General features: G+C 49.1%; 1 protein-coding gene across 9 annotated transcripts in view; it reads left to right on the top strand.

The window, feature by feature from the left end:
* Nucleotides 1-15,227, top strand: part of LOC139280002 (kielin/chordin-like protein) — a 531,474-nt gene that overhangs the window by 411,717 nt on the left and 104,530 nt on the right. The window lies entirely within an intron of this gene.

Genomic DNA, 15,227 nt, shown 5'->3' with positions numbered 1-15,227 from the left:
CGCAAATCCTGACCCTTCCATCACTTTTGAGTACTGGAACAATCGGGCTGGCCCACTCGCTGAATTTCACTGGGGAGATGATGCCCTCGTGTTGCAGCCTGTCCAGCTCGATTTCCACTCTCTCCCTCATCATGTGAAGTACTGATCGCGCCTTGTGGTGAATGGGTCATGCCTCTGGAACCAAGTGGATCCGCACCTTCGCCCCGGAAAAGTTTCCAATGCCTGGCTCAAACAGGAAAGGAAATTTGTTAAGAACCTGGGTACATGAGGCCTCATCGACATGTGATAGCACTCGGATGTCATCCCAGTGCCAGCAGATTTTGCCCAGCCAGCTCCTTCCAAGCAGTGTGGGGTCATCGCCCAGGACAATCCAGAGTGGCAGTTCGTGCACCATGCCCTCGTAGGTGACCTTGACCATGGCGCTGCCCAGGACAGTGATAAGCTCCTTGGTGTATGTTCTCAGTTTCGTGTAGATGGGGCTCAGGGCTGGTCTGAGTGCCTTGTTGCACCACAGTCTCTCAAACATCTTTTTACTCATGATGGATTGGCTAGCGCCAGTGTCCAGTTCCATGGCTACAGGTAAGCCATTCAGTTTTACATTTAGCATTATAGGTGGACATTTCGTCCATGTGTGCACCCTGTGTACTTCAGCATCTGCCTCCTCTCTCTGAGGTTCAAAATTGTTTTGATCCACCATGGACTGATCTTCCTCTGCCACATGGTGGTTAGCAAATTTTGCAGAGCTTGAAGCTCGTCTGCAAGCTCGTCGGAGGTGCCCCATTGTTCCACAGCTCTTGCAAACATACCCTTTGAAACGGCATGAATAGTCTGAATGGAAGCCTCCACAACGCCAACGAGGTGTGAATTGCCTTGCATTCATCCTTTGTTGGGGACTCTTGAGTCATCTGGGTCACCTGAGGCCTGCTGGCAGTTGCAGACTCGTGGTTTCTGCCCTGTACATTTCTGCTCGCAAACACAGTTCCAGTTAATTTATGAACATTGCTTGCACTTGTGTGCTGAGAGATTTGTTTGGTGTTATCACTGGTGGACATAAACGCCTGTGCTATCGCAATGGCCTTACTGAGGGTCGGTGTCTCTACAGTCAAAAGTTTTCGTAGGATGGTCTCGTGGCCAATGCCCAGTACAAAAAAGTCTCTGAGCATCTGCTCCAGGTGGCCATCAAACTCACATTGTCCTGCAAGTCGCCTTAGCTCGGCGACATAGCTCGCCACTTCCTGATCTTCAGATCACTGGCACGTGTAGAACCGATACCTCACCATCAACAAGCTCTCCCTCGGGTTAAGATGCTCCCGAACCAGTGTACACAGCTCCTCATACGACTTATCTGTGGGATTCACCGGAGCCAGAAAATTCTTCATGAGGCTGTAGCTCGGTGCCCCGCAGACAATGAGGAGGACTGCTCTCCTTTTTGCAGCGCTTCCTTCTCCGTCCAGCTCATTGGCTACAAAGTACTGGTCTGCTTCTCCAGGATGCCCACAGTTTGCTGCATCTTTGCATTGGATTCATATTCTCGTCACCAGTTATTGTGTTCCTAACACAGATGAGACTGCACACAGGGAGGTTAAAGTAACAGTGACCTCAGTCTTTATTAAGACACTCCAGAGTGAGAAACAGGCCTTAGGGGCCGGCTTATATACAGTGCTCCCAAGGGATGCTGGGATCCCTTGTGACTTCAGGGGATGCGCTTCCTGGTGGTGGAACATGGGAGTGCATGCTTTACAGATGCACAACAGTAATACTGTACCAATTTTCAAAAAAGGAATGCAGCAATTACAGAGGAATAAACTTACTGAGTATACACGGAATAGTATTTACTAAGACATTGCAGAAGAGAATGAAAAGATATGTAGAAGTGGTACTGCATGAAGAGCAAGCTTGTTTTCATCCTCATCATAGGCAGTCCCTCCCACACTAAAGATGAGTTCCCAGGACCAGGACAAAGAACTGTTTGTGGTAAGACAGATTTCAGAGAAATGTATGGAGCACAACATCCATTATTATAACAACTCATAGATTTTAAGTAGGCCTTTGAGCATGTATGGCGAGAAGGGATATGGCCTGTCTTGAAGATATATGGTATTGCTGAGAAACTTATCAGACTGATAGAAACCATCTATAACAAATCCATGAGCACTATTAGAGTGGATAGGAAACTAATGGTTTAGATCAGGAGTTGGGATGCACATAAATCACCTGATTTATTTCATCTTGTACCAGAAGCAGCAATGAATCTTGCACTAAGGATGATAGTATCGGAGTCTCCTTATGTGGCAAGATTTTAAACAACCTCAGATTTGCTGATGATATTAACCATAGCTTACTATTATAGCAACATCTGAAACAGATTTGCAGAAATTCACTGATACGTTGTATGTAGAGTAGAAAATTTGGATGACATATTTTCAAAAAGAGGACAAAGGTCATGTCATTTGGGAAGCATCAGAAAGATGTCCACATTACAGTTGGAGGGGATGCTGTTGAATAGGCGGAAACGTTTGTATATCTTCGAATGTTAGTGTCAGAAAATGGGAGGTGTGAAGAACACCTCAAATGAAGGATTCGACTTGCTCCTGCAGCTTTTGAAAGATTAAGCAGGACATGGAAGGCTAAAGATATTGTCATAAAAACAAAGGTAAGAGTTTATGAAGCGATGGTTGTCCCCATATTATACAGATCTGAGTATTTCAACATGAGAAATCGGTGGCCACGCTGCAGAGTGCAATGGCCGTCGACTTTTCCTATAATGACCACCATTATTTAAATTCCGCTCCTGCAGTAGCCCGACGGTGACCTCTCCCCCTACCGCTCCGCTGCAGCCGATCTGTCCTAAGTGCACCATCAGCGTGCGCACCGCCAATGTTTCCCCCGATGGCAACATTTTGCCGAGAAAATCTTCCTCCCCCGGGCCGTGTCAAAAGCTGCTATTTTCAGATGGTGCAGTGAGGCTGTGGCTTTCTGAAATGGTGGTGGGGCTCCCATTAAAGGGGAGGATGCACTGCCGCTGTCGCCATTTTTTTTTTTGTCGGCCAACTGCCATGTCGGGCCGACTATTATGCCCCTGGGTTCGATCGGGCCGCCAACAGGCAGCCTGGCTCCCCCTCGAGTGCCAGGCTGCTGGCCTAGCTGAACCCTTCCCTGGTGGCCCAGTGGACCGAACTTTAAAACTCGTGCAGGCTCTCCCTTTTAAGTGAAGGGGAGAGCCGTGGTCACGCAGCGCTGTGATGACTACACCGACCCCGCCAACGTCCACCAGTGTGCTAACCGCCGCATATGTGTCCCCATTATGAGTGACATCCGGTCTGCCGAATTTAGCTCAGGAGGCCACCTCATCCATCGCGACGGTAAAAACACTAAAAATGGGGTGAGTACCTGTTATGTGTGGAGAAAGAGTCAAACTGAACAATGTGAGCTCAAAATAAAGTGTGACCTTAGTCTTTTATTGCAGGTCTCCAGAGTGCCTCTCCAACCTGTGAGGCCAACTTAAATACCTGTGCTCGCAAGGAATTATGGGATCCTTTGGGACTCCAGCGAATGAGCCCTCTGGTGGCTGTACAGAGTAAATACAAGTTTACATAGATAACAACACTCCACCATGCGTCCCCCCACCCCCACCCCACTAAAGTCAATAGTGTAACTATTTACAATGTCAGTTGATCTGGGGCCCTTCTTGCCCCGGTTGATCATCTTGGTGTGAAAGCTGGTTTGATTTGTTGGGCCTTCGCTGGGCTGCTGTGCAGCTGGCCCTGCTGGGCTGTGCCTGGTGTGTTGGGTCCTGCTGGGCTGCTGTGGATGATGGGTTCTGCTTCGTGGTCAACCGTGGTGCCGGTTGCCACTGGTGTGTATGTTGGGGGATCAAAAAAGGTAGGGTTCAAGGTGGGTTGCTCAGGGTAGTCCGTAAATCTGAGTTTGATTTGGTCCAAGTGTTTCCGGTGAATGAGTCCATTTGAAAGTTTGACCTGAAATACCCTGCTCCCCTCTTTGGCCACGACAGTGCCGGAAGCCACTTGGGACCTGGTCCATAATTCAATACAAATACAGGATCATTGATTTCAACCTCATGTGACACATTTGTGCTATCATGGTATGCACTTTGTTGAAGCCGCTTGCTCTCTACCTGTTCATGTAGATCAGGGTGAACTAACGAGAGCCTTGTCTTAAGTGCTCTTTTCATGAGCAGTTCAGCAGGTGGGATCCCAGTGAGCAAGTGGCGTCTCGTGCGGTAGCTAAGCAGGACTCGGGATAGGCGAGTCTGCAGTGAGCTTTCAGTTAATCTCTTCAAGCCTTGCTTGATGGTTTGCACTGCTCTCTCTGCCTGACCATTGGAAGCTGCTTTAAACGGAACAGATGTGACATGTTTAATCCCATTACGGGTCAAGAATTCTTTGAACTCAGCACTGGTAAAACATGGCCCGTGGTCGCTCACCAGGACATCGGGTAAGCCGTGAGTGGCAAACATGGTCCACAGGCTTTCAGTAGTGGCAGCGGACGTGCTAGCCGACATTATCTCACATTCAATCCACTTGGAGTACGTGTCTACAACCACAAGGAACATTTTACCCAAGAATGGGCCTGCCATAGTCGACGTGTACCCTAGACAACGGTTTGGAGGGCCAAGACCATAAACATAGCTGCGCCTCCCTGGGTACATTGTTTAACTGCGAACATGTATTACATCTGTGAACGCAGGACTCTAATTCCGCATCGATACAGGGCCACCACACGTGGGATCTGGCTATCACTTTTATCATCACGATTCCTGGATGGGTACTGTGGAGGTCATTGATGAAGATGTCTCTGCCCTTCTTGGGGACCACTACTCGATTGCCCCACAGAAGTCTGCCTGTTTAGACATTTCATCTTTGCGCCGCTGGAACGGCTTTATCTCTTCCTGCATTTCCATGACCAGCTCCCGTGAAGCACACAGCTTTTGACTCGAGATGATAAGGGGTCCTGGCTTGTCCAGGTTTTGATCTGCCGGGCAGTGACGGGTGACTGCTCACTCTCAAATGCTTCAGGCTGCGCTATTTCCACCCCTGTGGTGGGCAATGGCAGCCTACTGAGAGCATCGGCACAATTTTCTGTGCCTGGCCTGTGGCAGATGGTATAGTTGTATGCGGACAACGTGAGCACCCATCTCTGGATGTGGGCCGATGCATTGGTATTTATGCCTTTACTCTCGAAAAACAGTGATTATAAGTGGCTTATGGTCGGTTTCCAATTCGAATTTTAGCTCAGTCAGGTATTGATGCATTTTCTTTGCCCCATATAAACATGCTAATGCTTCTTTCTCAATCATGCTGTAGGCTCTCTCAGCCTTAGACAGACTCCTGGATGCATAAGCAATCGGTTGCAGTTTCCTGAAATCATTACCTTGTTGCAATACACACCTGACGCCATATGACGACGCATCACATGCTAGTACCAAACGCTTACATGGATCATACAACACAAGCAATTTGTTTGAGCATAACAATTTTCTCGCTTTTACAAAGGCATTTTCTTGGCTTTTGCCCCAAACCTATTCGTCCCTTTTCCATAGTAAGACATGCAGTGGTTCTAACAGTGTGCTGAGACCCGGTAAGAAGTTACCAAAGTTGTTAAGGAGTCCCAGAAACGAACGCAGCTCCGTCACGTTCTGTGGCCTCAGTGCGTTCCCGATTGCTGCCGTCTTTGTGTTGATGGGCCTGTTGCCGTCCGCCGCAATCCTTCTTCCCAAGAACTCCATTTCAGGCGCCAGGAAAACGCACTTCAAGCATTTTAACCTGAACCCCATGTGGTTTGGTCGACTAAGAACCTCTTCCAGGTGCTGCAGATGCTCGACTGTGTTCCGACCTGTGACCAAGATGTCGTCCTGGAAGACCACGGGTGTGCGGAACGACTTCAGTAAGCTTTCCCTGTTTCTCTGGAATATCACCGCCGCTGATCAGATTCCAAACGGGCATCTGTTACAAACAAAAAGACCTTTGTGCGTGTTGATGCAGGTGAGGACCTTCGATGATTCCTCCAGTTCCTGTGTCATGTAGACTGAAGTCATATCCAGCTCCTTGAACGTCTTTCCACCTGCCAGCGTTGCAAAGAGGTCATCGGTCTTTGGTAGTGGGTATTGGTCCTGCAGGGAGAAATGATTGATAGTTACTTTGTAATCGCCACAGATTCTCACAGTGCCATCTCCCTTGAGGACTGGGACGATAGGATTGGCCCACTTGTTGAACTCGATCGGTGAAATGATGCCCTCTCTTTGCAGCCGATCTAGCTCGATTTCTACCCTCTCTCTCATGATGTACGGTACTGCTCTCGCCTTGTGATGAATGGGTCGTGCCCCCGTAATTAGGTGGATCCGCATATTTTGGCTCTTTGGAATTTCCCGATACCTGGTTCGAACAGCGAGGAAATTTGTTTAAGACCTGGACGACATGAAGTGCCATCAGCAGGCGATAGCGCTCGGATGTCACCCCAGTTCCAGCGTATCTTTCCCAGCCAGCTCCTGCCGAGCAGCGTGGGACCATCGCCCGGTATCACCCAGAGTGGTAGCTTGTGCACCGCTCCATCATAGGAGACCTTTACGGTAGCACTGCCGATTACAGGAATCATTTCTTTTGTGTAAGTTCTTAGTTTCGTGCGAACTGGAGTTAAGACTGGCCTTGAGGCCTTGTTACACCACAGTCTTTCGAAAGTCTTTTTGCTCATGATGGACTGTCTTGCGCCCGTGTCCAGCTCCATTGACATCGGGAGTCCATTTAGTTCAACATTCAGCATTATCGGGGGAAAATTCATGGTGAATATGTGCACCCCATGTACCTCTCCCTCCTCAGTCTGAGGCTCTGGTTCATCGTGATCCTCCGTGGATCTGTCCTCCTCTGCAACATGGTGGTTTGCAGGTTTTGCAGCTTGCCTGCACACTCGTTGGAAGTGTTCCATTGTTCCACAGCCCTTGCAAATGTACCCTTTGAATCGGCATGAATGGAAACGATGATCACCCCCGCAGCGCCAACAAAGTGTTAATGGCCCTGCATTCATCACCCTTGATGGTGGACTCTGAGACATCTGTGGACATGTAGCTGCAGGTATGTGTGATCTGCCCTGTACGTTATGATTCAAAAACATCATCACTTTGTTCACAGTACTTGTAGCAGCACTTGTGCGCTGAGAGATTTGCTTCGTATTGTCATTGGTGGCAATCAACACCTGGGCTATCGCTATGGCCTTACTCAAGGTTGGGGTCTCTACAGTCAAAAGTTTGCGAAGTATGGTTTTGTGGCCAGTGCCAAGTACAAAAAAGTCTCTGAGCATGTGCTCCAAATGTCCTTCAAATTCGCAATGTCCTGCAAGGTGTCTTAGCTCGGCGACATAACTCGCCACTTCCTGGCCTTCAGACCTTTTGTAGGTGTAGAACCGGTATCTCGCCAACAGAACGCTTTCCTTCGGGTTCAAATGCTCTTGGACCAGTGTGCACAAATCATAGTATGATTTCTCCGTGGGTTTCGCTGGAGTGAGCAGATTCTTCATGAAGCCATATGTTGGTGCCCCACAGACAGTGAGGAGGATCGCCCTTCGTTTGGCAGCGTTCTCTTCTCCATCTAGCTCATTGGCCACGAAGTATTGGTCGAGTTGCTCCACAAGAGTTTCCCAATCATTTCCCTCCGAGAATTTCTCCAGGATGCACACTGTTCTCTGCATCTTTGGGTTCACTATCTGAATCTCGTTGCCAGTTGTTCTGTATGGAGAAAGAGTCAGACTGAACACTGTGAGCTCAAAGTAAAGTGTGATCTTAGTCATTTATTGCATGTCTCCAGAGTTCCTCTCCAACCTGTGAAGCCTCCTTAAATACCTGTGCTCCCAACGGATTATGGGATCCCTTGGGACTCCAGGGGATGAGCCCTCTTGTGGCTGTACAGAGTAAATACAAGTTTACATATATAGCAGTACCTTTCACAGCCCGGCCTACAGAAGTACATGGAGCAAGAAGCCGAGGAGGACCAAGGGAGCGCTGGATAGACAATGTCAAGAGTGACTTGACTCAGAAAGGCATATAGTTGACTGAAGAGGCCAGGCTCATTCAGAACCAACAACAATGGAGTGAATTTGTTCAGCTCCATCATCGCCCCTGAGCTGATGAATGGGAATTTGGTAGTAGCAGTTAGTTTGAGCTGAGAGCAGATGACACCCCAATCACATTTTGCTCCAGGTATGATGTAACATTCACTGACTGAGCTGACAAAATTACACACACACTGCATCATCCCATGGAGGTAAAAAAAACATGAATTTTTGAAAATTAAAATGAAAACAAAAATTCTGTGTGGGTGAGGACAGATAGGCCTGCCTGTATTGTGTCCATGATAGCCTGCTGATGCTTGAGCAAGATACTCACGTATGAAGAGTGACCAAAGGATCACTGTGTCGGTGAAACTGTCTACTTGCACCTTCAGTAGATGCGGGAATAAAATTGGTGGAAAACGGATATAAACAAAAGTAACAAGAAATATAGAAAATGCATAACTTTTTAATTGGGGCTTGAAAGAAGTAAGATCGATGATATGCTTCAGCCTCAACCTCAGAAGAAGCCCATCCGTACCAGTGGAACCTTATTTCAGTTGAGCCACTGGCCATCCTGTGGCCTCTGATTGAGATTGAAACTGTTATGTTAGTCAGCAAGAGATGAGTTCCTGCTCACTACTAATGGGATTCGCGTTGTCCAAAGCCACATCAAACTTTATAGCCAGCAGTTAGAGGACACTTGCCCCATCACTCTGGGTTGGATTTGAGATGGTCTGTATTATCTAATTCCATTGACCCATTTAAAAAAAAAAGATTAGGTGGCAAGATTTTCTTTTTGCAAAGGGCTCCTGGTTTAGAGATTCTGGGATTAAAAATTCCCCTCCCATTTTAAAAAAGTCCTAATGGCTAGACCCCTTTCCTTGTAAAGGGTCTGAATAAAGAGACTCACTACTTTAAAAGGGATTGCGATGTCGATACTTCTTAAAAGGGGCCCTGAAAGTGAAACAACCTCTTTAATAAAGGTCCTGATTGATATGTCCTTACGACACAATATAAATGCACACGAGGCCCATGCTTGAGAGAAGGTCAGTCTGTGACCTGTCCTTTATTCCATAGCACTCAAGTGATGAAGGTGGGTGGAGCTTCCCCTTTTATACCTGAAGGTCCAGGTTAGGAGTGTCTCCCACCTTGTGGTCAGTGTTCTCACAGTGTACAACTTAGGTCAGTTTATACATGGGTTACAATGCTGGTTGAATACATGACATCACCTCCCCCCCCCAAAGTCTTATTGGGATCACAGGTTGAGTCTCTCTGGTGGTTTACGCTCCCTTGTAGAGCGCCTGAGTTGGGGCTCCGGTTGTTGGGCGCTGGCCTGAGTGTCTGCTGTTTGCAGTGCCTCAGGCCTGTCCGGACTGCCCACAGTGACTGGGCTCTCTTCCCTTTGGTTCCGGTGTTCGGTCACCTGTGGTGGAGTGAACTCTATATCGTGTTCTTCCTCTGCTTCTTCTATGGGGTTGCTGTACCTCCTTTTTGTTTGATCCACATGTTTGCGGCAGATTTGTCCATTGGTAAGTTTAACTACCAGAATCCTATTTCCCTCTTTGGCAACCACAGTACCTGCGAGCCATTTGGGCCCTGCAGCGTAGTTGAGGACAAAAACAGGATCATTTACATCAATACATCGCGCCCTCGCATTCCTGTCATGGTAGTGATATTGTGACTGGCGCCTGCTCTCGACAATTTCTTTCATGGTGGGGTGTATAAGGGATAATCGGGTTTTGAGCGTCCTTTTCATTAGTAGCTCTGCGGGTGGAACCCCTGTGAGCGAGTGTGGTCGGGATCTGTAGGCCAACAGGAGGCGTGATAAGCGGGTTTGTAGGGAACCCCCTTGGAATCTGAGCATCCCCGTTTGATTATCTGCACTGCTCGTTCTGCCTGGCCGTTTGAGGCCGGCTTGAATGGTGCCGTTCTAACATGGTTAATTCCATTGCCTGCCATGAAGTCCTGGAATTCAGTGCTTGTGAAGCATGGGCCATTATCGCTGACCAAGATGTCCGGTAGACCGTGGGCAGCGAACATTGCCCGTAGACTTTCTACCGTGGCAGAGGATGTGCTTGAATTTAAAATGTCACACTCGATCCATTTGGAGTAGGCGTCGACTACAGCCAAAAACATTTTCCCCATGAAAGGACCTGCGTAGTCCACGTGGATGCGTGACCAAGGCTTGGCGGGCCATGGCCAGGGGCTAAGGGGGGCTTCCCTGGGCGCATGGTCCAGCTGGGCACACGTGTTGCACCTGCGAACACAAAGTTCCAGATCTGCGTCTATCCCTGGCCACCAAACGTGTGACCTGGCAATTGCCTTCATCGTGACGATGCCCGGGTGCCCATTGTGGAGTTCTCTGCCCATCTGGGGCATGACTACGCGGTTTCCCCACAGTAGGCAATCGGCCTGAATCGAGAGTTCATCCTTGCGCCTGTGAAATGGTTTAAATTTCTCAAGGCATGCCCTGTACGTGGCTGCCCAGTCCCCATTCAGGACACATTTCTTGACTAGCGACAATAGCGGGTCTCTATTTGTCCAGACTTTAATCTGACGGGCTGTCACGGGTGAGCCTTCGCTCCCGAAAGTTTCAACAGCCATGACCATCTCAGCACCATGCTCGGTAGCCCCCTCAGTGGTGGCTAGTGGGAGCCTGCTGAGTGCATCGGCGCAGTTTTCGGTGCCCGGTCTGTGCCGAATTGTGTAGTCATCGGCAGCTAACGTGAGTGCCCACCTCTGTATGCAGGCCGATGCGTTTGCATTTATGGCCTTGTTGTCAGCCAAAAGGGACGTTAGGGGTTAGTGATCTGTCTCCAGCTCAAATTTCCTGCCAAACAGGTACTGGTGCATTTTCTTTACTGCATATACACATGCGAGCGCCTCCTTTTCTACCATCCCGTAGCCCCTTTCTGCCTGGGACAGACTCCTGGAGGCATAAGCTACCGGCTGTAACTGACCCTTGGCATTGACATGCTGCAACACACACCCGACACCATAGGACGACGCATCGCACGTTAACACAAGTTTCTTATATGGGTCATATAGTGTTAACAGATTGTTGGAACATAATAAATTGCGTGCTCTATTAAAAGCCCTTTCCTGGCTGTCCCCCCAGACCCATTCGCGACCTTTGCGTAGGAGCATGTGTAGCGGCTCTAGCAGCGTGCTCAATTTGGGAAGAAAGTTCCCAAAATAGTTCAGGAGCCCCAGGAACGAACGAACGCAGCTCCGTCGTGTTACGGGGTCTGGGTGCTCTCTGGATCGCTTCCGTCTTGGATGCAGTAGGGCTGATCCCGTCTGCTGCTACCCTCATCCCCAGGAATTCTACCTCTGGAGCTAGGAAGACGCACTTCGCCTTTTTCAGTCGCAGACCTACCCGGTTGTGGAGGTGTTCTTCAGTATCATAACCCGTAATGAGGATGTCGTCCTGAAAAACCACCGTCCCTGGAATCGACTTGAGGAGGCTTTCCATATTTTGTTGGAAGATCGCGGCGGCCGAGCGAATCCCGAATGGACATCTGTTGTACTCAAATAACCCCTTGTGTGTCGTGATGGTGGTCAGCTTCTTCGACTCACTCGCCAGCTCCTGGGTCAAGTAAGCTGAGGTCAGGTCCAATTTTGAAAAAAGTTTGCCACCGGATAGCGTCGCAAAGAGGTCCTCCGCTCTCGGTAGCGGGTACTGGTCTTGGAGTGACACCCGATTGATGGTGGCCTTGTAATCGCCACATATCCTGACCGACCCATCCGCCTTGAGCACCGGCACAATCGGGCTCGCCCAGTCACTGAATTCGACTGGCGAGATGATGCCTTCCCTCAGCAGGCGGTCCAATTCGCCTTCTATCTTTTCCCACATCACGTACGGCACCGCTCTGGCCTTGTGGTGTACTGGTCTGGCGTCCGGGTTTATGTGAATCACTACCTTGGCCCCCATGAAAGTGCCAATGCTGGGTTGAAATAATGAGTCAAATTTGTCCAGGACCTGTGAGCATGATACTCGCTCCACAGAGGAAATTGCATTGACATCGCCCCATTTCCAGTTCATGACAGCAAGCCAACTCCTCCCCAGAGGTGCGAGACCGTCCCCTGGGACAATCCAGAGTGGCAACCCGTTCTCCGAATCTTTGAGAGTCACGACTACCGTGGCGCTGCCTAGCACCGGAATGATCTGCTTTGTGTAAGTCCGTAGCTGTGCGTCAATTGGCGATAATTTTGGCCTCCTGGCCTTGGATGCCCACAACTTTTCAAACTGTTTGATACCCATCAGGGACTGGCTGGCACCCGTGTCTAACTCCATTGATACTGGGATGCCATTGAGGAGCACTTTCATCATTATCGGTGGCGTCCTGGTGTATGAACTGTATACGTGCTCCACATGAACTCGCTGAATTTCAGCTTCCAGCGATTTCCCCCAGTGTCCATTTCTGCAATTTCTGCAGGTATTTTGCTCATCTCTGCAAACTCCGGCTGAATGTATGCCTCCACGCCTCCAGCATGAGTTGCGGTTTGAAACAAAAGGTCCCTTGCCAGTCGATCGTCCCTGACTGCCCCTGTTATTGTCCTTGAGTGCACCATTAACAGGTGTTGATGGCCCCATTACTGGCCGCATTGTCCCTTGCAATGGCGTGAATCGCTGTTCAGCTTGCCATTGTCTCTGTCGAACTCCTCCTCTGGGTTTGACTACATGTTGGGGCATACCTGACTGCCCTTTTCTGCCTGGAGAACTGTGTGCTGCTTTAACAATGTTGAATCTCTGTCCCAACCATTCCTTAACACAGTACCTCTCGTCTGTTCTGCTAGTGGCCATGCTCGCGTGGTTTGAATCCCAGTTTCTTGTCGCCATTGATACGTCCTTACTACACAGTATAAATGCACACGAGGCCCATGCTTGACAGAAGGTCAGTCTGTGACCTGTCCTTTATTCCTTAGCACTCAAGTGATGAAGGTGGGTGGAGCTTCCCCTTTTATACCTGAAGGTCCAGGTTAGGAGTGTCTCCCACCTAGTGGTCAGTGTTCTCACGGTGTACAACTTAGGTCAGTTTATACATGGGTTGAATACATGACACTGATGGTGATATGGGGTCCTGCTGCTGACACCCCCTTTAAACGATGAGACTTGATGAGACTGCCTCTTTAAAAATGTTTACAATGGCTAAACTTTTTTAATGGGGTTTTGAAAGTAAGACTCCTTGGGGTGAAATTGCGCCCCGCCCCGATTGGAGGCAGTAACCTTCCGACTTTTAGTTCCCATGCAGGAGTCCTGCCCCGACCCTGAATTGCCCTTATCATCCCTGAAAGGAAGCATGGCACTATCTCCGGTGGTCTGCTTCATGTAACAGCGAGTCTCTGGGTACTGCTGAGGCGCTGAAGGAAGAGCTATGCAGATGCTCCTCGACTTCAATGCCCCTCTCCTTCGATTAAAGGGGAGGGAAGCTGCGCGCTCTGCAAGGCCTCTGATGGCCACCAGGGCAGCGTGTGGCTGGGCCAGCAGCCCGGCACCCATGACGGAGTGCCGGGCTTCACGACGGCCGCCCTGGTTGAGCCGACCCGATAGTTGGCCAACAAAAAAAGATGGCGGCCTGGAGCGCTGGCCCGCTCCCCTTTAATCACCTCCCCGAGGCCAGATGTCCACCAGTGTCGCAGCCCTCAGGGCAATTTCCCCCATGAGGCGTTAAGGGGTCTGCACAGGGCAGCGAGGGGTCGTTGTGCACGGTGATTACATCATCGCCGGTTGCACGGTGACCCAAGGTGCTAAACGCCAGTGGCATGCCTCAGCCGTGCTCGCACCTCCGCAACCTTCCCGCAGCGCCCCCCTCCCCCGGGCGAAAACTGTCTTCTGGAGGCATTAACAGGGCTATAAAAAAGGCCAATTTCTTTCCCCTTATCTGAAAGGGGATCTGATGGTCACACTCCTTTACAGATGTTGAAATGCTGCTGTCCTGTCAATGGTTTTGTAAATTGATAAAAAAATGTCTATGAAAGCATGAATGGGGTACTGAAGTTGCATGTTCAGCCATGAACTCATTGAATGGCGGTGCAGGCTAGAAACATAGAAACATAGAAACATAGAAAATAGGTGCAGGAGTAGGCCATTCGGCCCTTCTAGCCTGCACCGCCATTCAATGAGTTCATGGCTGAACATTCAACTTCAGTACCCCATTCCTGCTTTCTCGCCATACCCCTTGATCCCCCTAGCAGTAAGGACCTCATCTAACTCCTTTTTGAATATATTTAGTGAATTGGCCTCAACAACTTTCTGTGGTAGAGAATTCCACAGGTTCACCACTCTCTGGGTGAAGAAGTTCCTCCGCATCTCGGTCCTAAATGGCTTACCCCTTATCCTTAGACTGTGACCCCTGGTTCTGGACTTCCCCAACATTGGGAACATTCTTCCTGCATCTAACCTGTCTAACTCCGTCAGAATTTTATATGTTTCTATGAGGTCCCCTCTCATTCTTCTGAACTCCAGTGAATACAAGCCCAGTTGATCCAGTCTTTCTTGATAGGTCAGTCCCGCCATCCCGGGAATCAGTCTGGTGAACCTTCGCTGCACTCCCTCAATAGCAAGAATGTCCTTCCTCAGGTTAGGAGACCAAAACTGTACACAATACTCCAGGTGTGGCCTCACCAATGCCCTGTACAACTGTAGCAACACCTCCCTGCCCCTGTACTCAAATCCCCTTGCTATGAAGGCCAACATGCCATTTGCTTTCTTAACCGCCTGCTGCACCTGCATGCCAACCTTCAATGACTGATGTACCATGACACCCAGGTCTCTTTGCACCTCCCCTTTTCATAATCTGTCACCGTTCAGATAATAGTCTGTCTCTCTGTTTTTACCACCAAAGTGGATAACCTCACATTTATCCACATTATACTTCATCTGCCATGCATTTGCCCACTCACCTAACCTAACCGAATGGCCTACTCCTGCACCTATTTTCTATTTCTATGTCTATGATTGCATTTTTTTTCGCTGAGGAAATCTAATTTATGAAAAATTGTCATCCCAATGAAAATATAAGCAGTGGACTTAAACTGTCCTGAGCTCTAGCTGAGCTAATGTGACACGTTACTTGCAGTATGGAGTGAAAGCTGGATCTTATCTTTTAAGCTATTTTTGGAAGGAGTCTGTCCAAATGCTTATTGCTCTGTGCCACGCACAGAGT

The sequence above is a fragment of the Pristiophorus japonicus genome, chromosome 14, assembly GCF_044704955.1.
Source record: "Pristiophorus japonicus isolate sPriJap1 chromosome 14, sPriJap1.hap1, whole genome shotgun sequence".
Classification (NCBI taxonomy): Eukaryota; Metazoa; Chordata; class Chondrichthyes; family Pristiophoridae; genus Pristiophorus; species Pristiophorus japonicus.
The sequence above is the reverse complement of the archived record's forward strand: the minus strand, read 5'-3'. Positions and strand labels throughout refer to the sequence as shown.